The sequence below is a fragment of the Typopeltis vanoorti genome, chromosome 18 (assembly GCF_054136105.1).
Source record: "Typopeltis vanoorti isolate ZY-2024b chromosome 18, IOZ_Tvanoo_1.0, whole genome shotgun sequence".
NCBI classification, from domain to species: domain Eukaryota; kingdom Metazoa; phylum Arthropoda; class Arachnida; order Uropygi; family Thelyphonidae; genus Typopeltis; species Typopeltis vanoorti.
Window position 1 is genome coordinate 108,363,754 of NC_143566.1, and position 18,965 is coordinate 108,382,718.

At 35.1% G+C, this 18,965-nt stretch overlaps 1 protein-coding gene across 1 annotated transcript in view; it reads left to right on the forward strand.

Moving 5' to 3' along the window:
- LOC150097045 (guanine nucleotide-binding protein G(s) subunit alpha) overlaps positions 1 to 18,965 on the forward strand; it is a 320,682-nt gene that overhangs the window by 290,644 nt on the left and 11,073 nt on the right. The gene's annotated exons all lie outside the window — the stretch shown is intronic.

Here is an 18,965-nt window from a genome sequence, read left to right on the forward strand (position 1 = left end):
CTGAGGAAGATCCTCAAATTCCTCACGTCAACAACGGGAATCGAACCTGGGACACTCCTTCCCCAGGCATATGGTTGCGAAGCGCAAAGCCACTAGGCTAACCGCACAGTAGAGAGAGATTAATAATAGTAACTGGAATTTGTAATTTATAATTGCAGTTGAATAAATTTGCATTTTTACAGTACATGTACAATAACAATTTATATAATACACATACACAAACATTAGGTATATATATATATGTATTCCTGAGCTTCTACTCGGTTGTTATGGTACATTTTAAAGAATAAATATTTAATGACTTTAAACCGAGATAAAATATTAAGTTTTAATGAAAATGATACAACTAGTTTCAGCCTTTTACAACCTTCATCAGGTATCCGCTAAAGGTAGAACACAATAATAAAAATTGAAGTTACAAAAAACTGAGAATTACAGGCAAAAAATGCAATACATAATTGACACAGAAAACGTTGTATTTTTCAAGTTCTATCTAACGCGCTATTGTTTGTTGCATGCATGCTTGCAAGTTCTCGTGAACGCCAGTATTGAACAACTGCAGCGTGGCTATCAGGGATTTTTTAACTCAAATTGCTGTTCAAATGTTCAGGATTAAGGAGGATTTCCCTGGACTCCACGATTTTCCTTTCAAACTCATCACTGCGGCGAAAAATGTTTTTGGATTTATCCCAGCAAACTGAGTGACTCTGTAGATCATCATGAGGATTGTTTGAGAAAAGAACATGACTGGATAGCACAGATGCATGTGATCTTTTATAGATGTCTCTCTTATGCTCCTCTATACGTAGTTCAATAGATTTGTTAGTCTGTCCAAAATAAGGAATATTACAATCGCACCGATAACTTGTATACACCTGGATATTTCAGGTTGTGATGAATAGGCTTCTTCTGGATCCTCCTAGGCAGTGTACTATGGAAACTACTGATTTTAAAGGTAGCATCGCAATACCTTACATTAGTTCAGTCTCCAATAAATTGGCTAAAGTCCTTAAAAAATACAACATCAGGACTTTTTCACTACACTCCCTAAAGTCCGTTCTCTTATAAGCCATCCGAAGCCTATTCATCACAACCTGAAATATCCAGGTGTATACAAGTTATGGTGCGATTGTAATATTCCTTATTTTGGACAGACTAACAAATCTATTGAACTACGTATAGAGGAGCATAAGAGAGACATCTCCTATAAAAGATCACATGCATCTGCGCTATCCAGTCATGTTCTTTTCTCAAACAGTCCTCATGATGATCTACAGAGTCACTCAGTTTGCTGGGATAAATCCAAAAACATTTTTCACTGCAGTGATGAGTTTGAAAGGAAAATCGTGGAGTCCAGGGAAATCCTCCTTAATCCTGAACATTTGAACAGCAATTTGAGTTACAATGTTGTGATGCCTTTTCCTTATTATTTATTGTACAACGGTTGTACTTTATTATTCAATCCTTTTCTACCTAAACCTCCTTCTATATTAACCTTATCGGCTGCACTATTTATGTTATATATCTTTTTCCTTTTCTTATCTTTATTTTTTTCTTTGTACAACTATTTTATATCCTATCTGCTGCGCGGTTTATGTTGTAACCTTTCTTCTCAAATACAACTACTTTAACCTTTTACTATATCTCCTTGATACACTCTATCAAGCAACACGTGGTACCTCTGAGGGACAATGGAATTTCCTCGAGATCGAGGCAGTATCAGAGTGTCTGAGATTTACCCCTCTTAAAACGCCAAGAAATTTATTTGTTTCGCTGCGCCACTTAGCGCTATTAGATTAATTAATATTAACAACCAAGAGGTAATCTCAGGACAGTACTTAGTGATACCAATTAACTCTGCAGACGTGACCAAAATTTACTCTTTTCAGATATCCCGCATAGGTTCACATTAATAATTTTATAAGCGGTGCATCGGATTCCAGAAATCACAGAAAGTCTTTGTTAGAATCAAAAGCAAGGTTTATTGTACTCAAAGGTTGATACACATAAGAACACTAAAATAAATCCCATCTTAAGGGAGTTACAGACAAGGTATATAAAATTCAAACACTACTGTTACACATATAAATTAATATACAGTAGCTTCCTAAAGTATGAATTATATTAACCTTCGCTAATGCGTTATTTATGTACTATTTTCACAATCAATCTAAGGCTCCATAGCTCTGTCAGACTACACAAGATAACATTCATATCTTTCACAATCTCTTAATATTATGCCAATTCTTTACTCTAAACATATCCTTAATTTCACTTAATATAATGGCAAACTTAAACACAACGACAGATAATAAACATAATTTCAATATCCTTCTTAAGTTCTAGCAATATAATCTTATCCAGTATCATTAATGTTCCTTTTCCATAACATGTTAACTTGGCACATATTCTGTTAAACACAAATAAAGTTTATTTATCTTTGCCTTTGGTTCTTTAGAGCTCCAGAGGTTCACAGGAAACTGGCCTTCTGTGGACTTGCCAGACTTCGTTCCTTCCTCGGAGAACACAGCCGCCAAGACCGTAGCTGCCTATCGGATCCGTCCTCCGACATCGAGGGCACACGCGCCCCACGCTACCACACGGGAACTGAACACCAGGAAATCCAGGGAGAAAAAGCCTTGTCTCAGGGTCGCATGACCCTTATATTTCCCTCCTTTTTCTCGGCGTTTCTCGCCCCTTTCGATATTTGGCGAACTCTTACGTCATGGCATCCATCGTCTGCCCTGCTTGTTGCACGTACTGTGACGTCATTGTTTACTTGGGGCGAACCCTCCCTTGCGTTACGACTCCATAACCTTTGGCCTCGACACCCCCCCCCTTCCCCAACTGTTGGATTTGTGCTTACATTTTATAATGCTTTTGCACAGGTTAATTTCTAAAGCTCTGGTAATGTTTTACATTTTCAATACTAAATTAATCACGTTCGCGAATGGCACAAAATATACACTTATTTAACCTTTTCTTAACAGAACACACTTGATTTATATATACATAATACTTATTCTACACTTAGAGGCAACTTATTGTATTTACCTCATTCTTTTGTTTGGAAAAGCATGTTAGACTGTGATAAGATAGGAATACTTAATTATCCACTCTATCACAATCTAACAACAACATCCCTGATAGCCATGCTGCAGTTGTTCAATACTGGCGTTCACGAGAACTTGAAAAATACAATGTTTTCTGTGTCAATTATGTATTGCATTTTTTTGCCTGTAATTCTCAGTTTGTTGTAACTTCAATTTTTATTATTGTGTTCTATTTTAGTGGATACCCGATGAAGGCTGAAACTAGTTGTATCATTTTCATTAAAACTTAATATTTTATCTCGGTTTAAAGTCATTAAATAATTATTCTTTAAAATATATATATATGTATGTATATGTATATATTTATAACTCTTTGTATTGATCCCAGTTGAAGTGTAATGTCTCAGCTTACATTCTTGAAGCTTTATTAAGCTTATCTAAGGATAAATAATAATAATAATAATAATGTTATTGACATCTGCAATGTTCCTGTTAGTTGTTCTTAAAAAAATATTGTAGTAATTTTAATAATACTTTGTGAACATTGAACTCAATAATTTCGTTTTAGTTCCCACTGCCACCTATTCACATCTCTCAAAATAGGATAACATTTGCAGTTCTCTAGGTAATCAAAAAATACCATAAATATTTCATTATTTAAGCTGAGCATTAACTGCTTTTCTTCTCACTTCATGTAGTATGATAGAACATATCCTGTGTACCCAAAAAAATTGTATCAAATGATACAATTTTTTTGGGTACACAGGATAGCCAAAATATTTAAGTGCGAAAATTCGTTATAAATGAAGAGCCATTATAACCAAAAGTGGTGATTAAAATAAATAAATAAATTCAGTATAACTAAAGATCTGTTATTCCTGAGATGGACTGTAATATCCCAGTAATGAAATGTAATCATCAAATGCATTATTTCAGTTTATTTTTTTTATTTAATTTAATTTAATTTTTGAAATATTTTTTTATATATTATATCCACCACTGCACTATAACTGTGCTGCTGTTTAATAAAATCACAAAATGTTCATTTTTCCTGTTGATCATGCTGTATTTTAATAATTGTAGTCATATAATTAATATGCCAGGAAGATTAGCTGAAACTACAGTAATCACTCAATTACTTGATCTTCAAAACCCAAGCTTTCAATTAACTGACCCCCAAATGGATTAATTTGTCACTCAGCTTCTGGTACAGCACCGTAGCCACACCTTCAGCTGACCAACTCTTCAATTATCTGAACAACAAATTGTTCTTCTACTATGGTTGTGTAATTGAGGGATTATTGTATATCAATTAGCTTTACACTTAGAGATAATTTTAGAGAAACTGTATGATGAGATTTAAATTATATTCTTGGTTTCATGCTTTATCCAAGTGTAGGTAAACAAAGTTTGCTCGTAAAGTATCTTCACGTCTGGGCTACTGTATATAGAGGCTAATGATTTCACATCAGTTGCCTTAGTATCTCATAGTACAAAGCACATATCCTCAGAGACATTTATAATGAAATATGCATTATGGGAAGGACTACTACCCAGACTGGTTTTGACCTTGAGGTGTCATCACTTGGAGCCAGATCTAGAAGTGATACCAAGGTTGAAGTAATGCAAAAGTCATATTTCCATATACAAGTAGTCAAAGGTGTTATAGAATAACCAAGTGAAGAAACTTTTAACATCTATCTCTAATCCAGAATATTTTAGTAATAAGGTGCAACACCTTTTGACTACTTATATACGGAAATGTGACTTTTGCATTACTTCAACCTTGGTATTACTTCTGGTTGGAGGCAAATGTGGCCAACCACATATCACCACCAGATTGGCCTCCTGGAAGTCCCTATCTGAATCTGTTGGACTTTAAATTGTGGTTGGAGCTTGAGAGAGAGTAGCCTGCAAGAAATGACACCCCGGCGTCGCTAGTCTGAAGGTAATATTTATTGCTAGACTAGATATATATACATAGTTGACCCTCTTTTAACATCACTAATTTGTTCTGGGAAAAAGTGACATTAAACAAATTACATGTTCAATGGAGTTTTAGGTAATCCATATCAGAGACCCAGAAGTAAACATTTATTGTCCCCAAAGCTATTAATTTAAGGCTTTGTAAATGTTTTTAATTTCATTTTTTAAACTCTTCTGCTGCCTCTTGGTTGGTACTGACAGTCTCCCCATGCCTCACAACACTTTTAATACCCAGTCTCTTTTTGAACCATTCGAACAAGCCTTGAGAGGCAGTAAACTCAGTGAATCGTGCATTTGATGAAGAAGGTAATTCACTTAACTAGTTCATTAAAAATAGTCTTTGCCTTTTCACAAAAACCTGATAAACAGAATCACCTCTCATTTGCTTTTCTCTAATCCATATTTCTAGCAGTTTTTCCATTTCAACAATTGTTTCTCTCCCTTTAAAAAATCTAGTTGAGGAATCTGTCACTTTCATTTTTTCAAGCACCTCTTTGTTCTTAATTACTGTATTTGTAGTGATCCTAGCCATGTACCCTTATTCTAATATCTTGCATTGGTGTATAAATTGGTAGCTTTCCCCTGGTCTGTTGTTCCCACCGAGGCCATCCCTGCATCCTTATCTGGTCTTCCTTCATCATTTATTTCACACTGATTCTGGTAATTTACACTTGCATTCCCACCATCTAGTTTTCATTTCCTTAACTAGCTACACACACTCTTCTCATCAACAATCTACCCAGCTTTGCACTATACTGCTGCTCTCAGTCAAATGCAAACAGCTCTCTCCTACCTTCAAAATTTTTCCGTACATATCTACTCCTGTCACTCTCCTCCCTACAATCCTCTCTTCCTGCACATTCTAGCTCTCATGCCATTCATTATCATTGCTCTTTTCCTCAGCTCTCTACTATCACACCTCGGCAACACACAATTCTCTCACTCACACACTTCCACTTCACTGTCTCTAGCAGCACTCACAAATCCCATATGTTTCATTCACACTTCTTTGCAAATCATTTGTTCCTACCAGCACAGTCAACTCTTTTGCACTTCCTCACTTCTCTCCACAACCTCAATCATTCTTCCTGTTATACATAACATTTGACATTGCTTATTTTCATATCTTTCACCACAGAGTCCCCATACAGCACTACACTACTTTTCACCATTCCATTGCAACCATTCATCTTTGACACTTCTATCACTGGCACCTGCCTTCTTACACCTTCAACCACTGGTCTCCTCTCCAAATGTGCTATCTCACTTTGCACATGCCTCAGTTTGTTCCTCAGTCTTACCAGTTCTTTTCTTATATCCTCACTCATGTTCATATTTGTAACATAGGAAGATTGTTAACTATGTGAATAGAAGACCAAATCCAAAAGTTCATATACCACCAAACTTCATGATTATTTGTACGAATGCAAGATGACTTTTGGAAAGCATAAAATCAACATATTATCCAGACTGTGCTCACTCCTTTGTGGCAAGTAATGGCTGATTTGTTTCATTAAAGAATTGTGCTGATTTTCATAATGTTAAATTGTCTGGAGAAGCTGCTAGTGGTGAATACTGAAACAGCTGGAAAATATCTTGAGTGGTCAAAAGAGATGACAGTTGCTTTTTGTGAGATTTCAGTAAGAATGGTATAATTGGAGAAGATAGATCCTAATGCCTCATAGTTTTTAAAAGTCAGAAGAAAAATAGAATGCACTTCAGCTTGTTATTAAGAGATTTATGAAGATAAGAAAGATGCTATTGTTGAGTCATCTCATGATAATTTCATAAGGAAGGTCAAATGGCCAAATTAAGCTATTTTAAAAAAATTATATTTTTTAAAATAAAATCCACTTGGAAATCCACATGAAACCACTTTGTGTGGGAATTCTGAGAATGGAACTAACAGAAATAATCTTTAAAATATGTTAATATACTACTGTGTATATGTAATGTAAACATGTAAGCAACAGGTGTGATTAACAAGTATGGTGAGTCAAATCCGACTTATATAAAATTAATGTTAGATCAAATTTGCAGAATGTAACTCTTATGTAAATTGAGGTCTGCCTGTATATAAAGCAGCAGCATGAATACAAAGCTCTTTGTGGCACTCCACATGACCTGCTTTCTCTTTAATTGATTTCTCCATCAAATTTACTCCATAAATCTAAAAACTGCACACCATATCTCCATGATTTGCAAATGAGTCAATGCATTGACTCATTTGCAATCATGGTCCTTCTCAGTTCACTCCTATCATACCTTGCCAACAGACTTACAACTTTTGCTTCTTATAGTAACTCTTTTATATCCACTCATGTTCTATACTTTTCACATTTAAATCACTCATTCTGGCCAAAATTATTAACTTTTTTACTTTTCCTTTTTGCATCTTTGCACTAGGAAAGCATAATTTCATCTCATACTCTTCAAGCACTCCTCTAAGTATGAAATCCCCCCCCCCTCCCCGACACACACACACACAGAGAGAGAGAGATTTTATCACTCTTTTGTCTCATTTAAATGCTATATTCCCTGTGCTGGTTAAACTGTATTTTATCTGTATTTCCATTGAAATGGAATATGCAAACACCATACTCAGTTTAGATAGCATATGCAGTTTGTTGTAATGAAGATAAGAATATTGTACTTCTACCATTTTAGCTAAATGCACTTGTTCATATGAATATTTTTAAACAAATACTTTACAAAATTCTTTCTTTTATCTATTGTTAGCAGATTGGGAAATATCCATAAAAACGTTTTTCTTTGGAGTAACTGATTTTATACTAAAAATGATGGTCAGCTATTAAAATGAATTACCACCAGTATGTTATTCTACAGTTACACTTAGATTAGAAAGGAAAAATGAAACAATTTTGCTGTTTGTGGATGGCAAATAAACGTTTGCCCTGTGAAACAATTTCTGCCATTTATGCTAAATTTTTGTAATTACACACAAAATGTAATTGGCAAAAAAGTTAATTGTTAGCCCATTACGATTTAGGATCTAGTCATAATTTTTTATCCCTAGATGCTCTACAGTATTTTTCAAGAAGTCATGATTTTGCATTTACTTTTTTATATGTTCACTAATTTTATATTATTTTATAGTTTATTATATTTGTGCAGGTATAATTATAGAGATGATGTTTGATCTTTTTATATCAAAGCATGTATAAGCATACATGTAACTGTTTTGAAATGTAAATCAGTGTTTTAGAAAATTGCTGTTTTAGAAGTACATAATCAGAAATTGTCAAATATACAAAAATTATAATTTTCTAGTTTTTCAGAGATCAGGTGTTTCTGCACCCTGCCCGTTTTTGTGTGGCTAGTGTGTGATCATGCCAGTGGCTGAGAAATTAGAAAGATAAATGTTTGGTTATGCTAAAAGTTTTCAGTGTTATTGTCTAAACAGAACTAGAAAACTTAATTACAGTCTTTAAGAATTAACTAGACGTGTTTTACCTGAAGAACATATTACCTTCTTCTTGCATTGATTTTGTCAGATCTCGGCATATGCAAACCCTACACACCAAAATAAGGCACTCACCCAAAACCACCCTCCCCCATTTTTTTAGTTTTTTTTATTATATATCCCAGTAAGTTAGTAGGAGCTCCATAAAGTGATTAGTGGTACTGCATCTGTGTTTTCTTAAAAAGATTTTGTTTAGAAAGTTATTTTTTAATTAAGTAAAAAATGTTTTATTTTGTCCAGGCTGTTGCTGCTCACTTGGTAAAACCTACTCTCACATGTATATGAATTAGCATATTTACTGCACTATGGCTGTTGTTATAATGTATTCAAAATTATAACAGTAGTACAAATACCAATTCGTAAGGTTTCATATAGTGTTTTAACATTTACTTATATGTTCATTTCAGAATGAAGCAAGCAATAATTACTAATGTACAGTAAGATATTTATAACTTATATTGCCCTTTAGAACAGAGACATAACTATGCAAGGCATGACCTTGGGCAGAGGTCTTAATGAGGCCTCAAGAAAGGAAAAAGAAAATCAGCAATTGTTTTTTGGTGAAAATATATATATATATATACACACAGGATGGCCATAATCGAACTTCTTCAATTCTGAGACTTATGTGGCTTGATTTAACAACCAGAATGTCACCAAATTTGGTAGGGAGACTGATCACAACATGGGAAGGATTCTGCAAAAAAAAAAAAAAAAAAGCCAATAGGGAGAATATGGTGCTATACACTGCAAAAAAAATAATTAAAATAAACAGACAAATGAATAACAAAGACTTAACTGAAATGAAAGAATACCTTTATGTGTTGCATTGCACTTATGATAACACAGCAATAAAACATTTAATATCAATTTAATTAGCATAGTAATTACGGTATTACAGTTACTGGAGCATAAGTGTTGTCACAAACCTGTTGCAAAACTCGAGCACATTGAGTTCACCCATACGAAAAAGGACCTGGTTCAATGTGGTCACTTTTCTTGTGGACCAGAAATTGCATCCTGTACACAGCATTCTCAACAGCAGAACGTGTGAATGAATGTTCATCATAGTTCATGATGTGTTGTCCTTTAAAGCTGCCAAGTTTGAGACACCACCATGATAGATGTTGGTCTTCAGGTAACCCCACAACCAAAAATCGAATGGAGTAATATCGGGGCAAGGTGGTCATTCAACTGAAAAGAAGTGATTAATCACTCTTTCTTTTGTGAAGCAGTGTCACAGAAGCTACTGTACTGGTCATGCAATTTGGGGAGGTGCTCCATCTTGCATAAAATGGCTCGTCCGGGCATTGTCATTTCTGAAGTTGCAGAATGATGAAACTGTTCAGCATATTGCGATATTTCCATGCAGTAATGGAACAAGTTACTGGTCTTCTCAGAGTGATGTCCTCAAAAAAGAATGGTTCTGTTATAAAATCTGTTGTGAAACCACACCAAACTGTATTTTTGGTGAATGTAATGGAAGTTCCTGGAACACATGGAGTGATTTGGAAGCCTGATTTTGACACTTTTGAGTGTTTAGATAAAAATGCACCTCATCTGCCCACAGAATTTTCCAAGGCCGAACATCATTGACATCCAATGTGACCAGAAACATCAAAGCAAATGTCAGTTGCTAGCAGCTGCTGTATGTGGCTGATCTTCTATGTTACAATGTAATAATTTTGCACAAGACTTTTCATACTTTGAAATAAGGTATGTCCAATTGCTGTGCTACACCACGGATGCTGCTACTACCATCAACCTTTTCGTGTGATCCGTCAACAATCACGGTGGCAACTTCTTGAATCATTCATGGTGGAACTGGTTTCCATCCTCTTCGACCTTCCAATGATCTTGTTTCTTCAAACTTCCAAATCCGCTTCCTTGGCTACAACAGCGCCATATTCCCCTTATTGGCGCCTTTTTGAACTTTTTTTTTTTTTTTTCACAGAGTCCTTCTTCCCATGTCTTGATTAGTCTCCTTTCCAAATTTGGTGACATTCTAGTTGTTAGATTTAGATCAAGCTATATAAGGCTCTGAATAGGGGAAGTTTAATATGGCCACCCTGTATATAATTCACCCAGGACCATACTTATGCACACAGGTGCATGAGGCTCTACCTGTGGGCCCCAAAAAATTAGGGTAAATTTAGGGGCCCCAAACAGTGAGGAGAGGGCCCTCAGAGAAATCTAGTGCCTTGGGTCTCACCAGAGTTGGGAAAAATGTAAGTACAGCCCTGAATTCATCAAATACCTAGTTAGCTGAGGAATACTCTCCGTCCAGCATGTTGTGAATTCAAATTCCACTGGCATGTTGCAAAAGTCTTAGGTGGCAGATGAAGTTTATTACCCAATGTGAGACTACCACTACTCTGCTTATTGAAAACCTGAAGTGGCTTAAAAAATCTCATGTTTCTTAAGAGCAGGATTTCTAGATTATCTAATGTAATCCTTAATTATTATTATTTGACACCTCCATGGAGTAGTCCAAGATTCATCGAGGGGATGTTCAGGATTCACATAAAATGGGAGGGAGGGTGATCTTGATTAATTAAATATAAATAACATTTTTATGCAGTGCATTGCAACAATATGACATTTCAATGCTATATGCAACATCTGGCTTATGTTCATTCAAAATATATTATTATTATTATTATTACGTGATCCCTCCAGGGAGTCCAAAGACTCATCGAGGGAGGGCACCTACTCTACACCTGTCTCCACAACTCAATCCATCAACTATAACAAACCGCAACTACCATCATCATCAAATGCACCAAAGCCATCTACTGCCTACCACCACTAGTATTTTCACAGACAATAACAAACATCCATGCTCACAGCGGGATTCGAACCCGCAGCCTGGAGAGCGGATGCGCTAACCGCTCGGCCAACCAGGCAGGTGATATAACAGTTATTAATTAATTTAGAAATTTCTCTGTTAATACCTGTTTCCTTATTATATTTAGTCTGAAATTGTACAGAACATTATTTACATAATTAATAATTAAATATTGTTTTTTCAAAGTTTTATGCAGTTCTCGCCTGACAAATACTAATTATTCCACCTGATTTATTCTTTTGAGTATTGTTGGTCTGAGGCAAACTAGCCAGTAGAATAATTTACAGGCAAAAATACATTACCCAATAGTGATATATTGATTTTCACATCTTATTGATATATGTGCCAAATGCCTGTGTGGGCATCCTGGTGTTAGTGTATCATCATACACTAATAATAATCTGAATCCATTAAGTTTTTGAACAAGAAATGGTTTGAAATCTAGATTTGTGATTTCCACTGGTCTTGCAAAGTTTATTATTCTGTAGTATATATATATTTTTTTTTCTCCATATTGTGAAATAGTATTCTCAACATGCAAATTTTACATCTAACTGATTTTTACTTTTAAAGTCCATTATTTTGTTTTTTTTCTAAATTAAGATTTCTGTATTGTAATATTTGGCTACTATATTTAAATAGTGAATTATTATTATAACTTATTTTCTGATCCATGATAAGTTCAACAGTAGTAAATAAAGTGGTATCAAAATTCTTCCCAAAAGATATACCACTACAAATATTTGTTTCCAGTTTCATATTATAGAGTTTATATGTGTGCTGAACATATATTGATTTTATTATTTGGTTTAGTATTCCTTCTTTAATAATCTATTAATAATTATAGCAATTGACAAAATCAAAACCCTTGTTATAATCATTGAAGGCCAAATGAGTTTTTTATTATATTCTCTATTTCTCTATTAATATTTTGAAATCACCATCCATGAATGAACATTCACACCTTAAAACCACTCTGTCCTTTTTCTAACTTTGTCATAAAATCAATATATAAATTCATCATTATTTTATAGTCAAATAATTGAATTTGAAATTTAAACTCTGAAAATTGACTTGTGTTAAATTTAAGCCATCTGAGCTTTTTCTTTAAATATTATATAATATTTTTTCTTCAGATATATATATATATATATATATATATATATATATATATATATATATATATATATATGAATGCACAACTATATTCTTCTTAGCAGACTTCATCAGGTGCATAACATGAAAAGAGAATAAATAATATGCATAAAAGACAAAAAATATATACATTACAAGAGAACAGTTGCTATAAATTAAGTTGCAAACAGATTGCTGGCATTTGAAGGCATTCTGGATGCCATAGTATTGTTGAGCATGTTCATACAGGCATGAACTCACATACACCTAAGTTGGATACCTGAGGACCGGATTTAGAACAGTTTCTGTTGATTCAGTAATTCTTCTCTTAAATATATTTAGTTGCTCATTATAACAACTAAATATATTTTCTGATTTCTTCCAGATCACTGGGTGAATGATAATATCTTCATTGTCATGGTTAGCCATTAAGAATGTGATTAGATAGAGTGCTGATTAGATAGATGGTATACACCTAGATATTTTAGGCTGTCATGGTTCGGTTTAGCTGTACCGAGTAAGTAAGCCTAAAATATCCAGGAGTTTACTTTTAAATCTTCAGATGTGATGTAATATTATCTCGTATGCTGTTATTATTTAAGTTAAAAGATAATTATCTTGATTCCATAAGCACTGAAAATAATTTAACCAGTCTTCTCATCCAATTCAATTATCTTTGTTATATCTCTAACATCTTTATGTAATAATTTAATATTATAATATGTTTTTAGCTGTGCACATGTAATTCGAAGACAAAATTATTCCATGGTTCTCTGTGTTTTTCCTTACTGCTTTTATGGTAATAGTTCTCTTACTCCTATAAAACTGTATAATCAGTTTGTAATTGTTTGATAGGAGATACAGTAATCTCTCAATTATCTGCCCTTCAAAAAAATTAACCTTCAATTTACTGACCCTCGAAGGAGATAGTGTGTGTTGGCTGACTTCTGGTACAGCACTGTGTAATTGTGCCTTCAGTTTTCCTACTCTTCGGTTATCTGACGCAAATTACTCTCCCCTTGTGGTTGAATAAATAAGGGATTATTATATTTTATATATATTCTCTGCCATTTCTAATTTTTACCCATGCATTCATTGACCACTTCCTTCAACACAAGTTATATTTTTCCATTCCATCTCAATAGCTTTGCCTTAGTTAATTTTACTATTTTTACCATTTACTTGCATCTCAAACAGCCATTTGATGCTAGGGTCTCACAAGAAACCCCATGTTTAAAATTCTTACCAATTTTGGTTATTTAGTACATTTTGTAAATTGTGTGAGTGCCTGTAAGAGTTGCTTTGATTTTTCATCTGTTTGTAGGTTAGTTAGCCTGGGAATCTAACTGGATGAACTTTATTCAAATTTTATATTTAGGATCCTTACAAAAAAGTTGCCAACCTGGTTGACAGTGGTTAGTATATTCACTCTCCAGCAAAGAAGCTGCGGGTTTGAATCCTGTCTTGGGCTTGGATGTTTGTGATTGTCTGACTCTGTAGAAAGGAAATCTGCAGCCCTACCACTCTCTGGCAGAAGGCTTCACTCTCCAAATCTTATGAGGTATAGGAGTGACCATACAACATCTAATGATATATGCGGGTGTAGCGTGGAATGAGGAGTTAGCTGGAAAAGAGATCAATGCAGCTTGGGGGATATTCAAAAACTATCTAGTAGATACAATGTCTAAATGTATTCCAAGGGTGAGAAGGTTAAATAAGGTAGGTGTGAGATGGATGAATAAAGAGATTAAGCATGTGATACAGAGAAAAAGGGCATTGTGGAGGCAGCATAAGAGAAGTGGAAATAACCAATTTCATGAGGTCTACAAAGACCAGGCAAGGAAGGTGACTTGGTTGGTGAGAGTAGCTAAAGAGAGGTATGATCAGCAGTTAGCTAATGAAGCCAAAAAGAATCCTAGGGAGTTCTTTCAATATATAGCCAGCAAAAGAAAGAATGATTATGGAAGGATGACATTGATTGGAGAAAATGATATAAAGACAGCTGTTGCAGAATGTGTGGTGGAGATACTTAATTAGCAGTTCATAAAGATCTTTCAATCTTGTGAATGTGATTTCATGGAGAGATTGAGAGCAGTTGATGATGGGGAGGAGAGACTGACTGTAAGTGAGCAAGAGGTGTTTGGGGGGGGGGTTGAGTAAACTAGATGTAAATAAGGCTGTGGGACTTGATAATATATCACCATGTATTCTGAAGGAATGTGCCAGGGAGTTGACACCTGCCTTGACACAGTTTTTTTAATATGAGTCGTGCACTTGGTCAAGTTCCTAAGGAGTGGAAGGAGGGCAAAATTGTGCCACTTCATAAGGGAGGTGATCGAACTCAAGCATCAAACTATAGGCCTATATGTGTGTCAGGTGTTGTGGTTAAGTTATTGAAAAAGCTTGTGAGAACTAGGATCCAGAGTTGGATTGACAACAATGGTATTATCTTTGATGGACAGCATGGATTTGCTAAAGGGAGGTCATGTTTTTAGTAATCTACTTACTTATTACAATAAAGTGACTGCTTCCTTGGACAGAGGAGAAGGATACACAGTAATATACTTGGATTTCGCAAAGGCTTTTGATAGAGTACCTCATGATAAGTTGACAGTCAAACTAGAGCAGATGGGGTTGGATATTAGATTGGTGCATTGGATTGGAGACTGGCTATCTGATAGGTATCAACAAGTTGTGTATGGGGGGGGCGATATCCAGGAAAAGGAAAGTCACTAGTGGAGTGCCTCAGGAGTCTGTTTTAGGGCCATTACTGTTTAACTTGTATATTAATGATATTGGCAAAGATTTGGATGGAGATATTCAATTGTTTGCAGATGATGCAAAGTTGGGACGAACCATAGAGTAGTGAAGATGGTGTGGCCTTACAAGAAGACTTGAATAAATTGAGCGATTGGGCACAGAAATGGGGATGTGAGTTCAATGTTGCAAAATGTAAGGTTTTAAAATTTGGAAAACAAAGATGGGATGCATATATCAATATATTATTGAATATATTGATAGAGGAAATTAAAGATCTGGGGGTGATAGTGAATAAGGATCTAAAATTTAGGGGACACATCGCCAAAATTGTGAAGACAACACAAAGGCTTCTGGGAATGATGCAGAGGACACTGACGTGTAGAAGTAGAGAGATTCTCGTTACGTTGTATAAGGCCTTGATTAGGCCACACATGGACTATTATGCCCAGATTTGGTCACCGGGTTTTCAGAAGGATGAAGAGATGTTGGAAAGGGTCCAAAGGAATCTGACTAAGGTAGTTTCTGACCTCTGGAATGTCGAGTATGAGGAAAGATTGAGAAGATGTAATTTGCAGAGTCTGGTGGACAGGAGGAAGAGGGGAGATATGATAGAGATCTACAAGTTAGTAAGGGGTTGTTATAAGATCAATGGTGGAGAAGTTCTACAGAGAATAGTGGGAGATCAGGGGAGAACCAGAGGTCATCCCTGGAAACTGTATAAAGAGGGTGTGAGTAGGGGAGTAAGAGGCAGGTTTTTTTTCTGCAGAGTTGTGAATGATTGGAATGCCTTGCCTGAGAGTGTAGTGTCTGCAAGTAGTTTGAGTGTGTTTAAGACATGGTATGATGAGATGTGTGTTTGATAAAAGGACCTCCCAGATGAGTCTTTGACTCCATGAGGTCTTGGGGTAATAATAATAATAATAATAATAATAATATATCAAAAGTGAATAACTAACTAACAAAAAAAAAAGAAAAAAGTCAGCCTTCCAATTTTCATTTCACTTGGGCCATTTCAGGGGCAAAATGTGTTGAAATTATATAGTGCAGTAACTCTGGCTGGATGGATTTAATAAAATAAAAATGATAATATTTTGGTAACAAATCAGAAGAGATAGTTAATGTAAAGCATAAGGGCCCAGGAGACTCTGCAGTATTTTATGTACATTAATGCCAGAAATACTATAAATTAAAGATACCAAGAAATTATATTTTTGGTTTCATCCTTTATCCAATGTAAGCAAACAAAGTTTGCACGTGAAGTAACTTAATGACTGTGCCACTTGTATAAGGCTAATGACTTCACATCAATTACTTTAGTATCCCATAATGCAAGGCACATATCCTTACAGTCATGTATAATGCTGTGCATTATGGGAATGCCCACTACCATGACTGTAAGGATGGTAGTGGGCATTCCTCATCTGGCCTCATGTTGTCGATGCTGCACTCGCACCCTCCTGTCAGCTCAGTACAACTGATAACAGGATTCATCAGACCACACAACTCTGGTCCACTCTGCAGAGTTCCAGTTTTGATGTTCCTGACACCAGGTGAGGTGCAGTGTCCTATGATGAGCTGTCAACAGTGGTACATGATTAGGGTGTCGGCTCCTGTAGCTCATGGTATGCTGTATTGTTCATTCATTGATGCTGTTTGGACCTCCGACATTGAAACTAGGTGTGATTTGTGAAACTGAGTATGCTTGCCCTGTGGTTGGTCTGTATGAGCCTGGACAGTTTACATTGACCTCAGTCATCAATGGCATGTGTCCAGCCACCATTTGCTCGCTGGGTACTGGTACATCCATTGATGGTATACTCGTGGCAGACCCTTGATACAGTTGTCCTCAAGAACCCTAGAGTTCTTACCACTTGGGTGATAGATGACACATTTGTCTTGTGCCAATAATACATTCTTGATCAAAGTAGCTAAGATTGCCACATTTACCCATGTTCGTCAATTGCAATACATTGTTGGGAAGCCTCAATGTCTGCCTATTTACCATCTGCATTCAGTTTGGGTACGTTTTACTCTGCATGGGGGGGGCAGTGTCAACCTCCCATCACCCCTATTCTCTAATGTTTTGTCCATTGAGTGTATAAGTTAAACAGTAATAGCCTAAAACATATACCTGTAGTGTACACCAAGAGACAGTGATAACAAGTTGGTTACTTAATATCTGAGTCTGTCTAAGACCCTTACAAAATCTGTATACATACTGTTAATAATATTCTTATCCAATACATCTGTTATCATGCTGTAATATATAAGTAAATTGCTTTAATACTCCCTTTAATAAACCTAATTGAAAATCCTGCTGCTATCAACCCTTATTCCAGATGTCAGCTCTCACTCTTCAAAATCTTAAGTTTGAGAGTCGACACATTTCAACACCTTTGTAATGTGTTGACTCTCAAACATTTCCTTAAAACTGCCATAGATTATATTCCTCCATTAATTAATGAGCATGAATGGATAAGCACATGTTTTATAAACACTTTCTAATTAAAATGGGATTGTGACATTCAGAAAATATTTATATGAATTCTAGAATGCAACTAACAAGGATGAGTAAAGAAGAAGAAAAGTTAGTGTAATAGTTATCACACTTATTTTAACAGATATGTGTTTAATTGCATTGCTTTCAGAAGATAATGGTAGAATTGTAGAACACCAGTTTGGGAAATGCAGCAGAAACTGCACTTTGATAAGTACAGTTTCTTTGATAAGTGAAGTCATTGAAGGATAGTTAGCTATTAACTTATTCGATCCTCAGTTCCAAATGTAGAAATAGTATTCTACTAAGGCATATTTAAATTTACATAGAGTGTCTTATAATGTGATTCCCATGTATGAAATATTGTGAACCTGTAGGACATTAGTTCTATGAGTGAATAACGGATTTTATTTATTTATTTTTACATAATCTATGACTGCTACTTTAGAGATAAACATTGAACTTTTCAATTCACTTCAGGTTTCCAGTAGTGAGACAGTGGTCTCCCACTACACAATGAAATTAATCTCCAGCCTAATTACAGTCACGGACATCCAGCTTACAGCAAGATTCAACACAGCTTGTTGATCGGACAGAAGAGTATGCTGATCATTCAGTCAACCAAGTCAGCAATTCAGGACTGAAATAACACATGAAATAAAAGCAGAAAGCTAGCTTTTTAATTGCCGAGAAAAATACATTTCTTCATTTTTTAGGTGTTGAATATGATTATCTTTCAATACAACAAAGCCTTATAGTATCAAAGGAAATTCAAGCAAACTTTCCCACTTCCATTATTAACATTCTGTTTCTTTGGTCTCCTCAAATTTGTTATAGTGAGCATTGACATTATTAGGTTACCAAATTATATTTAATGAACTGGACTAGTTTTCTGAATACTTCTGTCATCCTCAATGTATTCACATCTCTATGTAATTGCAAAACTAAGATGTAAAATTTAATAACAAAAACATGATGTGCATAGCAGAGCCAATATGATCAAATTGAGCTGTTAGCTTATGACTTGAGTGCTATTAAGAAGATTGCTGAAAACTGCATTGATTTATGCAAGATCATTATAGATAAGGAGGGGGAGATGAGCTAAGTATTCTTTTGAATTTTGCAGGAGGTTTGAGTGGTGCCTTAATATTGTATTTATTATGGCATTTTTGTAATATTTTTTACCTTTCATGAGATAATGTG